The sequence below is a fragment of the Musca domestica genome, unplaced genomic scaffold, assembly GCF_030504385.1.
Source record: "Musca domestica strain aabys unplaced genomic scaffold, Musca_domestica.polishedcontigs.V.1.1 36, whole genome shotgun sequence".
In the NCBI taxonomy this organism is placed as follows: Eukaryota; Metazoa; Arthropoda; class Insecta; order Diptera; family Muscidae; genus Musca; species Musca domestica.
In genome coordinates, this window is record NW_026712318.1 from 4,797,383 (window position 1) to 4,820,591 (window position 23,209).

The following is a 23,209-nucleotide window of genomic DNA, read 5'->3' on the forward strand; positions in this document are numbered from 1 at the left end:
CAAGCGCCGATCATGGTGATGGTGTGGGCCGCCATAACAGCCGAAGGTCGCTTTACGCTCGTATTAATTGACTGTGGCATTAGAATAAATGCCGAATATTATCGCGAAAATATTCTGTATGGTGTTTTAAGGCCTTGGGCACGCAAACATTTTGGCCGCAGACCTCGGACATTCCAACAGGACCATAAGCACCATCGCACTCAGCACGCGACACCCAACAATGGTTACAACATGAGGTTCCTCGCTTCATTTCCATCGCACAATGGCCGCCAAAATCTCCGGATACCAATCCGTTGGACTATTGTGTCTGGAGTATTTTGGAAAGCAAGATTGACACTGAAAAATACCAAAGTGTCGAACACCTTAAGTAAGCGCTTTGGCGGGAATGGGCCAAAATACCGCAGAGCAACACTCGGGCAGCGTGTGACGGTTTCATTGGCCGTTTGAAGGCCATAATTCGTGCCAAAGATGACCAATTCGAACAAATCTAAACTTATTCTATAGTTTGATACTATTTCCGACATTTTTGCTTTCATTCAATCAAATGTAAAAAAAATGACTGTTGCAGTTTTTTATCTCACCCTGTAATCTTAAACGATACTTTTATGTTATTCCCCCGAGCAATACCTTTCGCTTACGTTTTTCACGATCATCTTCATCTATCTATTCCACTTCCCTAATAGCATGTTCTATGATAGAGACTAACGGGTTCTTTGAATCTAAATCTGCCAAAATATGCAATTAGTTGAGACAGCCCGCATATTATGCAACAAAAAAAGAAACAACAACAAAAATAAAATTTAAGCTAGGAGGGAAAAATACTAACCTTGCAACCGGCAAGAAACTCCATGCTTCTCTGAGCCGCTTAAAGCTAATGAAATTCTTGTGAATGAATTTCCACATGCATTCAATCTTTCTCAGCGTTACCAAAGCGTTTTCGAGTCTTATTAACAGGGCACTAACAATTAATTTACAAAAAAGACTAAAAACTGTAAATGCTTGAAAAGAATGAATTCATTGCAACCTCTTCTTGCTGGCTTCTTAATTAATGTATTGAAGAATAAAGCCGTAGCCGAAGTAAAGTTTTGCTGCTAAATAAGGCAGCTACTTCATGGTGTCTATGAAGCTATTATTAAGGCTTTGTTTTCGTTCGTTCAATGAACTTGGCTTTTTGAGTGCTGCGTTTTTTTCTTTTCTTTTGCACTCCGAAACGCCCACTTACAAGATAATTATCGGCAACATTAGCTTATTTGTTTGGCATGATAGCCAAAAACGCGATGGTCATAACTGAAGTTTGGACAACAAATATGTTTGTTTATATTTTTATGGAAATTAATTGACCAAATTTGTCACAAATACTAATGGGGCTTTTGGAAGATATTTTAATTAGGATGGCAGGGGCTTTCAATATTTTTGGTATTATGTGGCAAATGTAGATTTGTTATTCACGTGTTTTGGAAAAGTTAAATACTTTATCCGCATTAGAGGGTGAGATAAAAAAACTGCGACAAAGTCAAACGTCATAATTTTTACATATTTTTTTTTAAATTTTATTGAATGAAATCAAAAAATGTCGGAAATAGCATAAAATGTTAGAAGAAGTTTAGATTTGTTCGAATTGGTTACCTTTGCCACGAATTATGGCCTTCAAACGGGCAATGAAACCGTCACACGCTGCCCGAATGTTGCTCTGCGGAATTTTGGCCCATTCCCGGTGAAGCGTTTACTTGAGGTGATAGACACTTTGGTATTTTTTAGTGCCAACGTTGCTTTTCAAAATATTCCAGACACAATAGTCCAACGGATTGGTATCCAGAGATTTTGGTGGCCATTGTGCGCTGGAAATGAAACGAGGAACCTCATTTTGTAGACATTCTTGGGTGGTTCGTCCTGAGTTTGATGGTGCTGAGTCCTGCTGGAATGTCCAAGGCCAAAATTTTTGCGTGCCCAAGGCTTTAATACACCCTCCAGAATTTTTTTCGCGATAATATTCGGCATTTATTTTAATGCCACGGTCGATTAATACGAGCGGAGAGCGACCATCGGCTGTTATGGGGCGGTCCACACCATCAACATGGCCGGCACTTGAGTTGTGGTGGCCAACACAAGTTGCACATTTTCAGCTGACCTCTTTAGAATGTAAACACGATCATTTTGATTTTTAAAAACTGCTGGACAACGAATGTTTTCTTATCGGCAGTTCACCACTTTTTGTTTCTGTTGCGCTTTAAGTTATTGCACTTTTTGGAATTTCAATGGCTTTACCCGGAGTTCATTTTTCAATATTAGCCGAATGGAATATTGCGATATCTTCAACTCACGAGTCATTTTTCGGCCACTGCGAAGCGTGTTTCGATCAAGTCGCTTCATTACTTTTCGAACCATTTCTGCTGATGTTGCTTTTTTCTTTCATCCACTTCCTTGACGTCGGGCTACACTACCAGTAGCACGGTAAAGAGCGATTTATTCACATTTAAAAACTGGAGTGCCCTAACGATAGCCACTTGTGGTTTTCCAGTCAAATATAAAGAAATCTCGCTATCACGCTTGAATTCCATCACGAATAACTTTTTTTCTGGAAAATTCTCACCAAAATGCTTTTGTACGCTTGTAAACAATGAGCTGTCACTGCAACAATTTTAACAGCTGTGCGACGAGTGATTTAGAAATGACAGCAGTCTGAAGTTGGTTGCAGTTTTTTCATCTCACCCTGTGTAGCAATTTGGGGGATAAACTGCACTGGATGTCATCTGAAAGACCGAAAATTTTGTTTATTAATGTTGAGAATTTTCTTTAAAAAAATTTAATACTCTCATTGAAATATCTTGAAGGTCCAATTTTGTATTAAAATACATATAAAAAATTCCTATTAGAAACCTAGTTTTGACATATTTTCCATATTTATGCCGAAAATATATTCAATAATTATATTTCAATAATAAATATATTTCAATAATTACACCAAAATGACCAACAGGGGTAAATCGGTTTACACCTTATTAAACAAAAATGTTTTAGGTTTATAATAAATAGCAAGTCATCTAAATTCTATATTTAAGGAGTTGTCGAATGTCAAGCGTATCACATCTTTTAGGTATTTTCAAGGCATTGGTTGTCATCATTGAGAAAAAATTCAGCAGAAAACAAAATTTCAATTGTTAAATAACTTCAAAAATTTAATAGATGCCATTCAAAAGGAAATGAGAAATTTCTTATTTGTCTAATCACCGAGATATCTTTGTATCTTCTTGAACTAATGTCTTATTTAAGTGAATATGTAACTTTTATGTTTGTTTTGTTAATCCGAAATAGGTAGCGGGTATTATCAGGCCTTGGAGCAGGGGCCTTTGGTTGTCATTATTTTAGTGAGAATTACTCTACGCTCAGCCAATGTCCGATTATTTAAATATATTTTGACTTCTGTTATGATTATTCAAAACCTACATTCTAGGTAGTAGGTTTTGAAGGACTGGGCCAATATTGTCCATTTCGTATCGGACCTTAATACATGTGATATAAATATTGCGAAATGGCAGGTTTGGACTATAACTTCAGGAAGTAACTTCACTTTATATGAAATATGTGATACGTTCATATATAGTCGACCGAAGTATTTTCCATTTTCATACTTCATCTAAATATTGGCAATGGCAAAATTACAAGAGAATTTAACATTTAAAGGGTGAGATGAAGAAACTGTAACCAACTTCAGACTGCTGTCATTTCTAAGCCACTCGTCCGACAGCTATTAAAATTATTCCAGTGACAGTTCATTATATTGTTTACAAGCGTACAAAAGCATTTTGGTGAGAATTTTTCAGAAAGAAAGTTATTCGTGATGGAATTCAAGCGTGATGGTGTGATTTCTTTATATTTGGCTGGAAAACCACAAGTGGCTATCGTTAGAGCACTCCAGCATTTAAATGTGAATAAATCTTTAGTGTCTCGTTCCATCGCTCGTTACCGTGATACTGGTAGCGTAGCCCGACCTCAAGGAAGTGGACGGAAGAAAACAACAACAGCAACATCAGCAGAAATGGTTCAAAATATAAAGAAGCGACTTGATCGAAACCCGCGTCGCAGTGGCCCAAAAATGACTCGTGATCTGAACATATGCCAATATTCTATTCGGCAAATATTGAAAAATCACTTCGGGGTAAAGTCATTTAAATTCCAAAAAGTGCAAGAACATACACCGCAACAGAAAGAAAATAGACTCAAGAGAGCTAAAGAGTTGCTTCGCTTGGCCGAAAGTGGTGAACTGCCGAATTTGGTTTTCTCCGACGAGAAAATATTCGTTGTCCAGCAGTTTGTAAACAAACAAAATGATCGTGTTTACTTGCCAAAGAGGTCAGCTGGAAATGTGCACATTCGGTTGGCCACCAGAACTCAAGCGCCGGCCATGGTGATGGTGTGGACCGCCATAACAGCCAATGGTCGCTTTCCGCTCGTATTAATCGACCGTGGCATCAGAATAAATGCCGAATATTATCGCAAAAATATTCTGGAGAGTGTATTAATGAAGCCTTGGGCACGCAAACATTTTAGCCGCAGACCTCGGACATTCCAACAAAACTCATCACCACCAATGCGGTTCCTCGCTTCATTCATATATATAAATTAAATGTTTTAGTGGGCCGATATATTCCATCATCATACCTGACCTTGGGTTAATAAAAATATTGTGATGTGTTTAATTTGGAGATAATCGGACTCTTGCATCACATTTTATAAGAGTTATAATTGTTCAAAATGTTGGCCCTTTAGGGGGAGGTACTTGAGGCAGTGGATCGATATTGTCCATTATCGCGCAGCACCAAGCACTGATACAAATATCGACTCTAAATGCCCTGAAACGAATATGATCTAAAGAGACCTAGGGTATAAAACCGCTATTTCGATGAGATACGTTTTGGCCGTAACAAATGATATATAACCTCTATAGGCATATGGCTGAGGGTATAAAAAGTTCCATTTCAGAGAAAAAGTTACTAATTTAGCAACTTTCACAATTTTCGATATTTCAATGTCAAATTTCAAGGCTCTTTCTAGCCTAAGTTTTAATGAGTAACGTTTCTCTTTTACTAATAGTAATATGTGTCCCCATATACCAGTTGCTCTTGATTTTTGGCATTCCTACCAACCTTATCCAAAAATTTCGGATATAAATTCCCCCGATTTCGTCGTTTTAAAGCTTTTTGTCACAATATATAGCCTCAGTAAGCTAAAACTCAAAATTTTCTCTTTTGGTCATACTTGGACTCTGCCCAAAATAGAAGGCCTGGTAACTTAATATACCGAAATTTTTTTCTTTCAAAATAATTCCAGAGTTTTTAAAGTCCCCACTGTAAAGGCTCAACCCAAGTTTGGTATTTTGAGGATCTTGGTAATTTTTTCCAAAGGAATGGGCTTTTATGGTTACCTGTTTTTTTATTTACGGGTAGAAAAATATCTTGCATGATTATTCCATATTATAAGTATGGGTTTTGACATAACCCCAGACTTTGGGTGATCCAATCGATTTGGTAAAAGGAATTTTTCCCCGGAATCTGGATTTTTGGCATAGTTTCCAATCGAAAGGGCTTCAATTTAAAATGTTGTTGCAACAGAAATTGGTAAAAGAAAATAATATAGACCCACTATTTGTTAATGGCCTCCATGCAACCTTATCCAGAAATTTTGAATTTGGTGGGATCTAAATTTTAAAGCTTTTGACCACAATATAGAGCCTTGAATGGCTATATATTCGGCATTTTTAAAATTTTAACAGAATTTTTTTTAAGGATTCCATTGGTTGAGGGTATTCAAAGTTCGGCCCGGCCGAACTTCCTGCTTTTTAACTTGTTTTTTTTTTCAAAATAGATCCAGATTTTGTAATATCCTCAATGTAAAGGCTTAACTTCATTTTTGTATTTTTAGGATTTGGAATGGGCTATTTATGGGTTTTGACATAACCCCTCAATTTGGTATAAGGAATTTTTCCTCGGGAAAGGGAGGGATTATATTTTTATTTTGGATATAAAAATCCAAATTTTATTTTTATCAAGGCCCCCCGAAAATGTCGCTACTGTTTTATTTTTTTTTGTATTGTTGCAAACACTAATGCGCACTGATTTTGACGTGCTATTTGTTTGTTTGTTTGTTGTCGAATAGCCTTTCCACAACGCCAACACCATTACGAACGTGTTAAGACCGTGAGCGCAAGCGTACATAACCGTATTACCTTTGCTGCTGGTTGTTTGTTTCATTGCTCTCTGGACTCAACAAAGCGTAACGCTTCAAAGCTTGACTTTCCATCAAAGCTGCTGTTGCTGCTGAAGTTGTTGCTATCATATCATCGTCGTCGTCGTTGCGCCAACGTCCGTCATCGCCAACGTTTCAGTTGGCTTCATGAGGCCAACTTCGAAATCACAGAGACTGACTTTGAGTTGATGTTGTTCGAAAACGCACATTTAGTTTTGCATTAATGAGAGCGTGAGTCGGTTGTCGTCGCTTAGAAAGAAAAAAAGGAGAAAAAAAAACGTAACTCAAAATTTTAACAAATCAAAGAAAAAGATCTAAACGTCTTCGTTTTGGCCGGGTTGTTATTTTTTTGGTGATTTACTGTTGCTGTGTTCTCTACTCCCTTACCCCCTCCCTCACTCCCTCCCGCAGAGGAAGAAAAGTAATTCAAAAGAAAACAAACAAACCAAACTATTTTGATGATGTACGAATGACAAACGATGTGTGTATGTACGTCTGTGGCATATGGCGCGATGGTGTTGTCTTGTTAATGTTTTCGGCGACAGAAGAAGTTAATGTTTGCAGACACTGCCGTAGACAGACGACCGGTCGACCATTGTAGTTTTCCATCGAACGAAGAAAATTTTTAGTAGGAAATTGTTGTAAGGTCCACTGTGTGACTGGCTTTTGGCCACCATTCCGCCACTGCTCTGCGAACGTGTTCAGCAAGTCTTACACATAATTTCGGATAATTGTGATACCCCATTGACACCCTTCTTTCAGGTGTGTTGTGTGTGATGTGGAGGTGTTGTGATTCACCTGGAGAAAATTCGGGTGGTTCGATAAAAAAAAGAAAACACAAAAATAAACATAACGGCTGGTTAGTGAATCTCTACAACACGTTCCAGGTGGTGATGCGGGTAATGACGTGTGGTGGACTAATGATTCTGTAAAAAAAAATAAATAAAAAAATTAACAAAGATAAGTGCGTAAAGAAGTTACAAGAAAAATAACGTGATTATGCCGTAAATTCGCCGTTATCAAGACATTAAAAAAATAATTAATTAATTCCCTGTAAAAAAAATTGTCAATGAAAAAATATAAATACCTACGAATAACCACAAAATAATTAACAAGAAATCATTTTGGAAATCTGTGTTAAACAAATGACTCGAAAACCGGTGCCTCGCAGAAAAACCCACCAACTTCCAAGAATTTAAAAATAAAACTTGTCGTGCTTTAACAATTTTTTAAAATCAAATATTGTTAATAATTATCCATAAAGTTTATACCTAGTTGTCGTATTTAAATGTCATAAAGTGTACCACTTATAACACGTTCTAGCATTTCAGAATAATTACACTGTGCAACACAAAAAAAAATCCCGGGAATAAACTCAGCAGATTATGAAATTAGGGCAACACGTATATCGGCGTTTTGAAGGTTTATGTTGATAACTAAACTTAATAGAGGGGGGAAGGTCTCCCACTTCCAAATTTATTGAAATTTTCATTTTAAGAATCCTTGGAATCCTTGCAACTCAAAGAATAATTCCGGCAATAAACTTAGCAGATTACGAAAGTAGAGCAACACGTGTATCGACGTTTTTAAGGTTTACATTGATAACTAATCTTAATAGAGGGGGGAAGGTCCCCCACTTCCAAATTTATTGAAATTTTCGTTTTAAAAATCCTTGGAATCCTTGCACTTCAAGTATATTGTGTCTTCGACAATATTACAGATAACAATACGAGGATTATTTTAATCGAAAATTTTAATCTTCAAACGAGTCAACAAAGGTGTCTTTTTGGTCCTTTTTTCACAATATGGCTGCAAACTTCTTTTAAACGGGATCGCTTAAATTTTGTTGAAAGCAAAAAATGTCGGAAATAGCATAAAATTTTAGAATAAGTTTAGATTTGTTCGAATTGGTCACCTTTGGCACGAATTATGGCCTTCAGATGGTCAATGAAACCGTCACACGCTGCCCAAATGTTGTTCTGGGGTATTTTGGCCATTCCCGGTGAAGCGCTTGCTTGAGGTGATCGTCACTTTGGTATTTTTTTTGGGTGCCAACCTTGCTTTCCAAAATACTCCAGACACAATAGTCCAACGGATTGTTATTCGGAGATTTTGGTGGCCATTGTGCGTTGGAAATGAAGCGAGGAATCTCATTTTGTAGCCATTCTTGGGTAGCGCGTGCGATGGTGCTGAGTCCTGTTGGAATGTCCAAGGTCTGCGGCCAAAATTTTTGCGGCATGCCCAAGGCTTTAATACACCCTCCAGAATATTTTCGTGATAATATTGGCATTAATTCTAATGCCATAGTCGATTAATACGAGCAGAGAGCGACCATCGGCTGTTATAGCGGCCCACAACAACACCATGGCCGGCGCTTGAGTTCTGTTGGCCAACCGAAGGGGCACATTCTCAGCTGACCTCCTTGTCAAGTAAAAACGATCATTATGTTTACAAATGGCTGGATAACGAATGTTTTCTCATCGGAGACGGAGAAAACCAAATTCGGCAGTTAACCACATTCGGCCAAGCGAAGCAAGTCTTTAGCTCTTTTGAGTTCTGGTGGCCAACCGAAGGTGCACATTTTCAGCTGACCTCTTTGGCAAGTAAACACGACCATTTTGTTTGTTTACAAACCGCTGGACAACGAATGTTTTCTCATCGGACTATGGGAAAACCAAATTCGGCAGATCACCACTTTCGACCAACTTTCGGCGAAGCAGCTCTTTTGAGTCTATTTTCTTTCTGTTGCGGTGTAAGTTCTTGCACATTTTGGAATTTCAATGGCTTTAGCCCGAGTTCATCTTTCAATATTTGTCGAATGGAATACTGCGATAAGTTCAGTTCACGAGTCATTTTTCGGCCACTGTGACGTAGGTTTCGATCAAGTCGTTTCTTTACTTTTCGAATCATTTCTGCTGATGTTGCTGTTTTCTTCCGCCCACTTCCTTGACGTCGGGCCGGTATCACGGTAACGAGCGATGGTACGAGACACAAATGATTTATTCACATTTAAATGGTGGAGTGCTCAAACGAGGGCTACTTGTGGTTTTCCAGTCAAATATAAAGAAATCACACTATCACGCTTGAATTCCATCACGAATAACATTTTTTCTGGAAAGTTCTCACCAACATGTTTTTCTAAGCTTGTAAAAAATATAATGAGCTATCGCTGAAATAATTTTAACAGCTGTCGGACAAGTGGCTTAGAAATGACAGCAGTCTGAAGTTGGTTGCTGTTTTTTTCATCTCACCCTGTATAGTAAATTAGGAGACTCGTAACGAAATTCCGTACGGAATATTTCCTCTTTTGGCACCTTTTGCCTAAAATGAACTTTTATGCGATTTTCATGCATTAACTCGAAAAAAAGTCAGCTGAAAAATTATTCCACCCTTTGGTGACTTATGGTAAAATTTTGGATGAAGAATATTTTTGTCTTTGCATTCAACCTCCTTTTTTTTAAAAAAATCCGAATTATTATTTTCTTGGTATATAATGGAAAAAGAGATATATGTTCTGTGGTGACTAGTAAATTTGATGGAGAATATTTTTGTCTTTGACGTCATTCTTCTAAAATGATATTTTATGGTAGAATTTTGCATAGGCTCAAATGAAGTAACAAACCTTAAATGTTTTTTCGTATTTATAAGATTGGGTAAGATTTTATGTGTTCTGAGACCTATAGTAGGATTATATGATAAATAATTTTCTAGAATAATTTGACTTGCTACGATCTCTGAGTTTTTTTAATGGACAAGAAAGACCCCTCTTGGTGTGCCCCGCTTCAGAGTAAATATTACCAGGTATTTCGTATTTTGACCCATAAAATATTAAATGCCCCCCCCTGGCTGTTTTGATATCACATCCAAATAAAATTTTGAATTTAAAAAAATCTCTTTCGTCATTCCAACTGTGGGTGATGTCGTCAAACATATTTTCAAACGACAGCAGCAACAAAAATGTGTTTGCCAATCAAACATCCGGCTCATCCGCCAATGCCATCCATTACTGGCTATTTACATACCAAAACAGAATGACAAAAAAAAAAAAAAAAACACCAAAAAAGCATCAATATTGGTTTTGTTGTTTTACAAATCAATTTTGTATAAAATTAAATTCTCTTTGTTTTGATTGACAATTGATGAAACAATTAAAACGTTTGCAAAATATTTAATTAAACATACTGTCATGATGTAAATGGGGATGCTTTCGCGATTCGAAATGCTTAATTGGCACTCAAGTGAATCATCAAATATGTTTTTTTGGTCCTCTTTTCAAAATATGGTTATAGACTACCTTTAAACGGGTTCGTAGCATGTCAAAATATTCTTCAAAAAATATTTGTCATAAAATTCTACTATAGATCCTAGAAGACATCAAAAGTCGTAAATCATACCCAAACCCCTAAAAACACATTTGACTTTTCATATCCGTACTTTGAGTTAATTTAGGTAAAATTCTCCTACAAATCGAAATTTTAGAAGAATTTCGCCAAAGACAATATTATTCTTTATCGAATTTCACTATAAGTCACCAAGGAAAAGAAATTTCTTTTTGCATTATATATTGTGAAAATATTTGCATCAATTTTTGCCAAAAAGCGAGAACATATTTCCAATGTTTTTGATCAATTTTTCTTCGGTCTTTTTTCGATTTTATGCCTGAAAACAGCATAAAATTTCGTTTTAAGAGGAAGATGTCAAAAGAGGAAATATTCTACTCAAAATTTTACTATAAATCTCAAAATAAACTATATAAATATGTATAATAGTTTTTAAGAAAATTACATTCGAAATTTATGCATTATAGGGGAAAATTATGTGGTGAAGTTATTAAATGCTAATTTAACACGTTTCCACTCTGAGACAAAATCTCCCTTTATACTTCATTTTTCGGGGAAAGTGTTAAAGGAAGAAATATTCTACGTCGAATTTCATTGTGAGTCTCTGAACAAAAGAAATCTGTATATTTAATACATACCATGAAAAATATCATAATGTTTTTTTTATAAAAAACCTTGTGCGTTTTTTTTAAATTTTCACACTTTTTCCAAATACGCCGGCCTAATAGCCAGTCTGAGATGCGGAAAATTCCAAAGGCCTTTATATAGTTTTGGGGATATACAAGGGACCCCCAATAGTTTGACATATAATTCGCAAACATTTAGGATGGGACTTTGAATTTTTGCAGAGATCATTTGATAACATCCATAATCATTGGTAAAGGAAATGGGTAATATCCGTCCACTTTTTGGTATGGCCCCATATAATGAAAACTTTTACGTATTCTCAGTTTTGGCAATTTTTTTTTTGGCTAAATTTTGGCATTTTAACTCCTTATTATGTGGAGAAGTTATTCACAAAAAAAAAAAAAAATGGTCAAAATAGGTTCACCTTTTGGTAAAGGCCTTATATAAAGATATAAAGAGATTTTAGTCATTGTAGGGGTTTTGAATATATTTTCTAATTCACAGTCCATAATTTTAGTTTTAAAACAATTTATTATTTCCTGGTGGTCCATGAAAAATATTTTTTTAAAATCCATGATTGACTACATGTCGGCCCATAAATATTATTTGTTTTTTAATTTAATTTATTAATTTATAAAAATTATATAAGAAGTTCATAATTATCTGTTGGTGAAAGGATATACTTGTAAGGCCACGATTTCATATCGGTAATTAATTTGTATACCCTCAGCCATATGGCTAGAGAGGGTGCCTCATCGAAATAACGGTTTTAGATCCTAGGTATTTTTGGACCAAATCCGTTTCAAGATATTTGGAGCCGATCTAGCGATGTCCGTCTGGCTGGCTGGTGCGCACGATAACTCTCGAAGGGAGTATCCGATTTGATCCAAATTTGGTGCATCGTAATATTATTGTCAAACTTAGATCCAGTTCGGAGATGGGCAATATCGGTCCACTCCTTCTGGTTCCGCCCCCACAAAGGCTCAAGTTTTTCAAAGAAATTAATTTGCCTCATTGAGACTCAAGGGATACTGCGATTTTGCTCCAACTTTGCAACTGCATATATTAGCATCAGTGCTAGGTCAGGTGCCAAAATGGACAATATCGACCCACTTCATCAAGTACTTCCACCACAAAGGATTAAAATTTAGAATAATTATAACTCTTATAAAATGTAATGTGAATGTCTTTAAATTACACACATCACAATATTTTTATTAGCCCAAGATCTGATGTGAAGATGTGCCTACCCCACAAAGGGTAAAAATTTGAGTACCTACGAAGCTCATAAACATTAACATCCGATATATTTCCATCAACACAATATGATAGAGATCTGACCATTTCTTCTAGTATCTCCCTCTCAGCGGGTAAAAATTGTCTACTACTTTCTGCTAACACAATGAATATGTGATATATCGGTCCACTCCTTTTGGTACCTCCCCCACAAAGGGTCAACATTTTAATATCCATTAAGCTCATAAAACGCGAAGTTAACATCCGATTCCATTCAGATTTGGCACATTTCAATATTTCCATCAACATAAGATCTATTATAAAGATGGCAGGGTTAGGATCATTTCTTCTGATACCTCCCCCGCAAAGGGTCAAAGTTTTGAATAACCAAAACGATCATAAAAACCGAAATAAGCATCCGATTCTATTCATATTTCACACCTTCCATTATTTCTTCTAATTCAAGACCTGCTGTGAAGATGGCATATATCGGTCCATTCCTTCTGGTACCTAACCCACGAAGGGTCAGAATTATGAATATCCATGAAGCTCATGAATCGCGAAATTAACATCCTCTTCCAATCACATCCCATACATCTCAATATTTTCATTAACACACGACCTGTTATAATGATGGTAGGGATCGGACCATTTCTTCTAGTAACTCCTTCACAAAGGATCAAAATTTTGGATATCCATGAAGCTCATAAAACGCGAAATTAATATCCGACTTCATTCAGACATGGTACATCTTAATTTTTCCATCAACCTGAGATCTGTTATAAAGATGTTAGAAATCGGTCTCGTACCTCCCTCACATAGGTTTCAAAATTTTGAAAAATTATCCAACTCTCTTCAAATTTCACACATACAAATATTTTTCTAATACAAGATCTGCTGTGAAGATGATATATATCTGCGAACCCCATCTGGTATCTTACCCACAAAGAGCCACAAATTTCAATACTTGTATTTGTCATAACATGCGAAACAAGTCAGCGATTCTTTACAACTTGCCATATCTAAAAATTTCTCTCAACCAGAAGCCTGCGATGAATATGGAATTTATGATTTCGCATAAAATTGGATATCAATTTTCTATTTTCTTGTTACTTTGGGCATATCAATATTTTTATTTGTATTAGATGAAGAATAAAAATGGAATACTTCGGTCGACTATATGTGGTATCTCACGCACATTTTAATATTTTATAAAAATATATAAGGTGAAGGAAGTAGTCGATATAGTGAAAACCTAGCACTTTGCTATATTTATATTGTATTTATTTAGATCCGGTATGAAATGGAACCTACTTCGGAACCTACTCCATAGAGGGTCAACAATTTCGGTAATCATAACAGATGTCAACAAATATTTTAAAAATCCAACATTGGCTGAGGGTATATATTTGTTGGCCAAAACCGACTGATACTTTTCAACTGGTTTGAAACTACAGGGTGAGATAAAAAAAACTGCAACAAAGTCAAACGCCATCATTTTTACCTTTTTTTTAATTTTATTGAATGAAAGAAACAAATTTCGGAAATAGCATCAAATTTTAGAATAAGTTTAGATTTGTTCGAATTGGTCACCTTTGACACGAATTATGGCCTTCAAATGGCTAATGAAACCGTCACAAGCTGCCCGAATGTTACTCTTCGGTATTTTAGCCCATTCCCGGCGAAGCGCTTGCTTGAGGTGATCGACACTTTGGTATTTTTTAGTGAAATACCAAAATACTCCATACACAATAGCCCAACAGATTGGTATCCGGAGACTTTGATGGCCATTGTGCGCTGGAAATGAAGCGAGAAACCTCCTTTTGAGCCATTTTGCTGTTTTCTTCCGTCCACTTCCTTGATGTCGGGGTACGCTACCAGTATCACGGTAACGAGCGACCGTACGAGACACAAACGATTTTTTCACATTTAAATGCTGGAGTGCTCTAAGGCTAACGATAGCCACTTGTGGTTTTCCAGCCAAATATAAAGAAATCACATTATCACGCTTGAATTTCATTACGAATAACTTTTTTTGGAAAATTCTCACCAAAATGCTTTTGTATGAGCTGTCTCTGGAATAATTTTAACATCTGTCGGACGAGTGGCTAAGAAATGACAGCAGTCTGAGGTTGGTTGCAGTTTTTTCATCTCACCCTATATATTTTGTAAAAATCCACTATTAAAATTCTGTTTGTCTTTGGAAAATATTAATTACAATCTTTAAAACCAGACCTCTATAAGTCATTGAACCTCAAAAATGAAGTTACATATCTAAGGGACTGTTAAATTGAAGAAAAAATATTTGTTTCCAAAATAGTGGGAGGTCCATGGTAATATCAAAGAAAATTTTTCAAATTATAATAAAATGTTCAAGTTCATTGAAATCCATTGCGATTCTGAAGTTCATTGAATTTTTTTTTAACTTTCGATAAGATTTTGATTTATTTACAACCCGTTACATCTTGTGCTAGTGTGTTGTAAAAAGTCCGATCATTTTTTTTTGTTTTGTAAAGAAAACCACTTTCGGCAAAAATATATTTTTTTGTTTGTAATCTCTTTATAAGCTATCAAGCCGGCCGACTGGTGAAGGTCACTTTGATTGTATGCTGCTGCTGTCGCTTTGTTATGCCTTTCTTATGCCAAACGAAAACAAAATTCGAATTCCCTTTCATTTTTTTGTGAAGTGTTGAGATAAGCCTCTCGGAACAGGAAATAAACATGCGTCTCATATTTAAATGGATTAAAACGAGCTTCCTTGCAAAAAATTTTGTCAAAAACAAAAATTTGTTTCTTTTCTTATTGCGACCAATGCAACAACAAACAGTACTCTTTGATTCCGAATCAAAATTTGAGTAAGCTGATCGACCAGTTGCACTCGCTTGAACTTGAAAAGTTCATATAGTTCGAATTCTGCTTTGTTGTTCTAATAGATTGAATTAAAAATAGAATTCAATATCGATCGGTATCAAATAAAGGTATCGAGTTTTGTTTATTTTGTTTTAATTTTCTTATTTATAATAACACACAGTATCATAAATTCTTAATAATTCGCAAAGAATAAGATGATGTCATCTTTATGAAATTTAGAGTGCAAAATATTTGTATTTCAATGCTTGAAGTATTTTAAATGAGGTGATAATGTTTTCATCTCTCCAAATGGTTTCAAAATAAAAAATGAAATTTAGTTTGTAATAGAAAAAAGAAAATGCAGTTGTTTTTTCTATTTTCTTTGAAGTAGGTACCAACGCAGATAAAGCGCTTGAGATAGTCTTTGTTTTCATTCCTCAGGGTACATCCACTACCCCTGTAAAAAAAGTTTCAATAAAAATCAATTACACTGTGCAGAACAAATAATAAGTTTGGGAAATCTTCTGGATTAAGAAAGTAAAGCTAAAAATAGAAGACAGATAAATCGGAGTTTCGAATCTTTATATAATAAATAAACCTAAATAATAAATAAACCTACATAATAAATAAACCTAAATTTATTGGGAGCAAGATTCCTTCTATTCCAAATTTTTCGAAATGTTTGCATTTAAGAGGAAGGTACCAGAAGGATTGGACCGATATATTCCATCTTCACACTAGACCTTGTGTTAGTATAAATAATGGGATGTGTCAAATATGAAGAGAACCGGATGCTTAATTCGGATTTTATAATCGTTTTGCTCATTATAAACATTGACCCTTTGTGGTAGAGGTACCAACAGAAATGGTCCGATCTCTACCATCTTTATAACAGACCTTGTATTGATGGAAATATTGAGAAGTACCAAGTCTGAATGGAATCGGGAGTTAATTTCGCGATTTTTGACCTTCATGGGCATTCAAAATTTTGATCGTTTGTGGGGGAGGTACCACAAGAAATGGACCGATATATCCAGTCTTCACAGCAGGTTTTATGTCAATAGGAATAATAGGCTGTGTGAAACATGAAGAGAACCGGATGCTTATTTTAGATTTTTTGATCATTTTGTTTATTCAAAACTTTGCGGCCTTGCGGGGGAGGTACCAGAAGGAATGGTCCGATCTCTACTATTTTTATAATAGATCTTGTTTTGATAGAAATATTGAGATATGCCAAGTTTGAGGGGAATCGGATGTTAATTTCACATTTTATGAGCTTCATGGATCTAACCTAAATAGAGGGTTCGTTTTAAGTTTCCATGGAATCCTTGTATTTAAGGTATATTGTGTCTTCAGCAATATTACTCCTGACAATAGGAGGACTTTGGCTCATACTTTTAGCCTTCATGCGAGTCACCAGAGGGCTGCTTTTATTCCTTTTTTCAACTTCGTCAGCGAAAAGTCTACCTTAAAATTTTAGATTCTTTCAAACAGTCCTTTGTGGTACTTATTCACATTTTTCCTTTTTCGGAAAGAATATTGAAACTGTTTACCTTTTATACAAACAATTCTTGAAAACCTTTCATTTTGATTTTTACCGAATTAGTAAAACCATTGCACAATGGACTCACATCCAATTTTTCAGCTCCTTGCCAAATTTAGTACCATTAAGAGCTTTTCGTACAACTATAGTAGAAATTTTCAAAATCATCTCCATATATCAATTCCAGGTACTAACATAGATCTCTCTATCAAATTTCGGGATTCCAGTTCTATCCCTTTACCCGCTACCCCATGTAGTACCCCTTAGTACTTTTCCAACAATTACATATTTCCGAAACCACCTCCATATGCGACTACAATACTATATTTCAGATTTTAAACACTATCTGTTCACCCAATACAAAATTGTACCAATATAGTATAAAAAATAGTACTATTTACTACAATTATAGTACACATATATAAAACCAGCTCCTTCTCTCAGCCACAAATATCAACAATGACATCCATATCAAATTTCAGGATTTCAGCTGTATCCCTTCATCCAAATGCTAAATTTAGTACCATTCGTACAATTATAGTACAAATTCAAATAATCACTTCCATATCTCAATTCTAACTCTATTCCTCTACCTGATACCCAATTTAATACCACTTAGTACTTTTCCAACAATTATAGTACATATGTCCGAAACCATAAGACTCTAATACCATTTTTCAGGTTTCAAGTACTATCTGTTCACCCAAAAACAAAATTGTACCAAATTTAGTACTATTTAGTACTTTTCGTACAATTTTAGTACACATTTCCAAAATCACCTCCATATCTCAATTCCAAATTCCAACAGAGGCCTTAAGATTAAATTTCGGGATTCCACCTATATCCCTTTAGCCGCTACCCAATTTAGTACCATTTAGTACTTTTTGTACAAATATAGGACGTATTTCCAAATCACCTCCGCATCTCAACCTGAGATACCAACGGTTATCTAATTATGAAATTTCAGAATTTCATCTCTATCCCTTCACTCAATACCAAATATAGCATCATTCAGTACTTTTCGTACAATTATGGTACACATTACTACTATTTCCATATGTTCAGGCTACACATGAATAGCGACCCTAATACCAAATTTGAGATTTCAAGCACTATCTCCATTATGGTACTCATTTCCAACACCACCTCCATATCTCAATCCCAGTTACCAACAGAGACCCTAAGATCAAATTTCGGGATTCCAGCCCTATTCCTTAACCCAATACCAAATTAAGTATCACATAACCATACCCACTAACAGTGACCCAAATACCAACATTTTAAATTTTTAAATCAATTCGTTCATCCAAAACCAAATTGTGCTAAATATAATATCATTTAGTACAGTTTAGTACTTATATCAAACCTACTTCCAAAAATTAATTTCTATATAAAATGTCAAGATTTTAGCTAAATACCAAAAGGTACGAAATTTAGTGCTTTTTTGGAAAATTGGACTAGATGTGCAAAACATTTTCCAAAAACACAGCATTATATCACCCCTACCCACCAAAAAAATCGGTGAATAATGTAGCTAAAATCATCAAAGTACCGAATATCGGGAGGTTCTGTTATATGGGGGATATACGAAGACGTGTACCTGTCAGACAATCTCCTGTCATGGGCTGTAGCATCCATTACGAATTTCAAATACCAAATTTGAAACATTTTTAGTGAAAAATGTCACTAAAATCAACAAAGAACCGATTATCGGGAGGTTAATTGGGGCTATACGAAGACTTGGACCTGCACAGACAATTTTCTGTCATAGGCTGTAGTCTCCATTACGAACTTCAAATACCAAATTTGAAACAATTCCCATGAATTATGTTGCAAAAATCCTCAAAATACCGAATATCTTGAGGTAACGTTATATGGGGGCTATACCAAAACGTGGATCTACATGGCCCATTTTCAATACGACAAGTCCTGCAGACATAATATACATTTGAGTAAAATTTTATCAACCTACTTCATTTTGTTCGGAAGCTAGAGTGATTTCCACAGACGGATAGACATCGCTAAATCGACATAGAATTTTATGCAGATTAGGAAAAAAAAAAAAAAAAAATATATATATATATATATATATATATATATATATATATATATATATATATTTTCCTAATCTGCATAAAATTCTATGTCGACATAGAATTTTATGCAGATTAGGAAAAAAAAAAAAAAAAAAATATATATATATATATATATATATATATATATATATATATATATATATATTTTCCTAATCTGCATAAAATTCTATGTCGATTTAGCGATGTCTATCCGTCTGTGGAAATCACTCTAGCTTCCGAACAAAATGAAGTAGGTTGATAAAATGTTACTCAAATGTATATTATGTCTGCAGGACTAGTCGTATTGAAAATGGGCCATGTAGATCCACGTTTTGGTATAGCCCCCATATAACGTTACCTCAAGATATTCGGTATTTTGAGGATTTTTGCAACATAATTCATGGGAATTGTTTCAAATTTGGTATTTGAAGTTCGTAATGGAGACTACAGCCTATGACAGAAAATTGTCTGTGCAGGTACAAGTCTTCGTATAGCCCCAATTAACCTCCCGATAATCGGTTCTTTGTTGATTTTAGTGACATTTTTCACTAGAAATGTTTCAAATTTGGTATTTGAAATTCGTAATGGATGCTACAGCCCATGACAGGAGATTGTCTGACAGGTACACGTCTTCGTATATCCCCCATATAACAGAACCTCCCGATATTCGGTACTTTGATGATTTTAGCTACATTATTCACCGATTTTTTTGGTGGGTAGGGGTGATATAATGCTGTGTTTTTGGAAAATGTTTTGCACATCTAGTCCAATTTTCCAAAAAAGCACTAAATTTCGTACCTTTTGGTATTTAGCTAAAATCTTGACATTTTATATAGAAATTAATTTTTGGAAGTAGGTTTGATATAAGTACTAAACTGTACTAAATGATATTATATTTAGCACAATTTGGTTTTGGATGAACGAATTGATTTAAAAATTTAAAATGTTGGTATTTGGGTCACTGTTAGTGGGTATGGTTATGTGATACTTAATTTGGTATTGGGTTAAGGAATAGGGCTGGAATCCCGAAATTTGATCTTAGGGTCTCTGTTGGTAACTGGGATTGAGATATGGAGGTGGTGTTGGAAATGAGTACCATAATGGAGATAGTGCTTGAAATCTCAAATTTGGTATTAGGGTCGCTATTCATGTGTAGCCTGAACATATGGAAATAGTAGTAATGTGTACCATAATTGTACGAAAAGTACTGAATGATGCTATATTTGGTATTGAGTGAAGGGATAGAGATGAAATTCTGAAATTTCATAATTAGATAACCGTTGGTATCTCAGGTTGAGATGCGGAGGTGATTTGGAAATACGTCCTATATTTGTACAAAAAGTACTAAATGGTACTAAATTGGGTAGCGGCTAAAGGGATATAGGTGGAATCCCGAAATTTAATCTTAAGGCCTCTGTTGGAATTTGGAATTGAGATATGGAGGTGATTTTGGAAATGTGTACTAAAATTGTACGAAAAGTACTAAATAGTACTAAATTTGGTACAATTTTGTTTTTGGGTGAACAGATAGTACTTGAAACCTGAAAAATGGTATTAGAGTCTTATGGTTTCGGACATATGTACTATAATTGTTGGAAAAGTACTAAGTGGTATTAAATTGGGTATCAGGTAGAGGAATAGAGTTAGAATTGAGATATGGAAGTGATTATTTGAATTTGTACTATAATTGTACGAATGGTACTAAATTTAGCATTTGGATGAAGGGATACAGCTGAAATCCTGAAATTTGATATGGATGTCATTGTTGATATTTGTGGCTGAGAGAAGGAGCTGGTTTTATATATGTGTACTATAATTGTAGTAAATAGTACTATTTTTTATACTATATTGGTACAATTTTGTATTGGGTGAACAGATAGTGTTTAAAATCTGAAATATAGTATTGTAGTCGCATATGGAGGTGGTTTCGGAAATATGTAATTGTTGGAAAAGTACTAAGGGGTACTACATGGGGTAGCGGGTAAAGGGATAGAACTGGAATCCCGAAATTTGATAGAGAGATCTATGTTAGTACCTGGAATTGATATATGGAGATGATTTTGAAAATTTCTACTATAGTTGTACGAAAAGCTCTTAATGGTACTAAATTTGGCAAGGAGCTGAAAAATTGGATGTGAGTCCATTGTGCAATGGTTTTACTAATTCGGTAAAAATCAAAATGAAAGGTTTTCAAGAATTGTTTGTATAAAAGGTAAACAGTTTCAATATTCTTTCCGAAAAAGGAAAAATGTGAATAAGTACCACAAAGGACTGTTTGAAAGAATCTAAAATTTTAAGGTAGACTTTTCGCTGACGAAGTTGAAAAAAGGAATAAAAGCAGCCCTCTGGTGACTCGCATGAAGGCTAAAAGTATGAGCCAAAGTCCTCCTATTGTCAGGAGTAATATTGCTGAAGACACAATATACCTTAAATACAAGGATTCCATGGAAACTTAAAACGAACCCTCTATTTAGGTTAGATCCATGAAGCTCATAAAACGTGAAATTAACATCCGATTCCCCTCAAACTTGGCATATCTCAATATTTCTATCAAAACAAGATCTATTATAAAAATAGTAGAGATCGGACCATTCCTTCTGGTACCTCCCCCGCAAGGCCGCAAAGTTTTGAATAAACAAAATGATCAAAAAATCTAAAATAAGCATCAAGTTCTCTTCATGTTTCACACAGCCTATTATTCCTATTGACATAAAACCTGCTGTGAAGACTGGATATATCGGTCCATTTCTTGTGGTACCTCCCCCACAAACGATCAAAATTTTGAATGCCCATGAAGGTCAAAAATCGCGAAATTAACTCCCGATTCCATTCAGACTTGGTACTTCTCAATATTTCCATCAATACAAGGTCTGTTATAAAGATGGTAGAGATCGGACCATTTCTGTTGGTACCTCTACCACAAAGGGTCAATGTTTATAATGAGCAAAACGATTATAAAATCCGAATTAAGCATCCGGTTCTCTTCATACGGATAGACATCGCTAAATCGACATAGAATTTTATGCAGATTAGGAAAATATATATATATATATATATATATATATATATATAATATATATATATATATATATATATATATATATATATATATATATATATATATATATATATTTCGATATTTGTGGCAAGGTATTGTATGTTCGGTCCGGTGATTTTATTGCATTCTTTCTTGCTTATATAAATATTCGTGTAGTATGCTTGTGAATATCCGAATAGTTTCGTCAACTACTCGAAATGACTGCTCGGACCTATAAAAAGGTTTATAGTGTGAAATCAATATTTTAATATAGACCTACTTAAGGTACAAATCATTATCGTATAAAACCCAACTAATATATCCGACCTAAAAAAAATTAAAGTAAATGGAAAACAAATAAAAATAAATGCAAACACAAAATGTTAAACCTCAAAACATAATAAATTTCAAAGCCGGCAAAGAAACCCCCAAATGAAACCACACGCAACTCAAAGCCAGTTTCCGGTTTGAAAACTATGTGAAGGTGGCATTAATTTACAGCGGACGCATTACGAGAAACGATAAAACGCCCTCAAGACACAGGGGGTTCAAATAAATAATAAAAGCCAAACACATATTAATAAACAAAAATTTCAAAACAAAAAAAATTTATTTTTAGCAAAAATTTCATTAGAAGAAAGTTGGAAAAATAATAATAAAAACACGTAATAAAAATACAATTAAAAATCGATCAAAAATCAATAACCAATCTATCTATCCACATATAATGTGATAAATGTGAAGAAAAGAACCCAGTAAACAATTTTTGCCGAATTCGGTCCGATTTCTATCAGAATCTCTGAAAAAATGTCCGATTCTGATTCCGAATTCCTTCCGATTTCGGTACGAAAGTTGTATGGACGTGGTCACCGAATTCGGAAAGATTTTCTGAAAAAAATCTGAAAAAATATTAGATTTTCTGGACGAATTCGGTCCGAATTCGGTGAAAATTCTTGAAAAAATAGGAGAAAAAATTAGATTTTCGGAAAAGATTCGGAGGACAACTCCGAATTTCTGAAAGAAATCGGGCAGAATTCGTCTGGAAATTCGGCGGAATATTCAGATTTTCTAAAAGAAATCGGTCAGAATTCGAAAGAAAATTCGGAATAAAATTCAGATTTTCTGAAAAAAAAACGCTCAGAATTCGGGAGAAAGTTCCGATTTTCTGAAAGAAATCGTTCAGAATTCGGAAGAAATATCGAAAAAATCGTCACACCACTTAAAAATGAAAAAAAAAAAACACATATTTATTTCAAAA

General features: G+C 34.9%; 1 protein-coding gene and 1 long non-coding RNA gene across 4 annotated transcripts in view; both read left to right on the forward strand.

The window, feature by feature from the left end:
- LOC101889989 (sodium- and chloride-dependent GABA transporter 1) overlaps window positions 1-23,209 on the forward strand; it is a 166,806-nt gene that overhangs the window by 112,029 nt on the left and 31,568 nt on the right. The window lies entirely within an intron of this gene.
- Window positions 6,092-22,601, forward strand: LOC131803985 (uncharacterized). The gene is made up of 2 exons (XR_009342857.1): window positions 6,092-6,522; window positions 22,571-22,601. It is a non-coding gene; the product is annotated as an uncharacterized LOC131803985 (long non-coding RNA).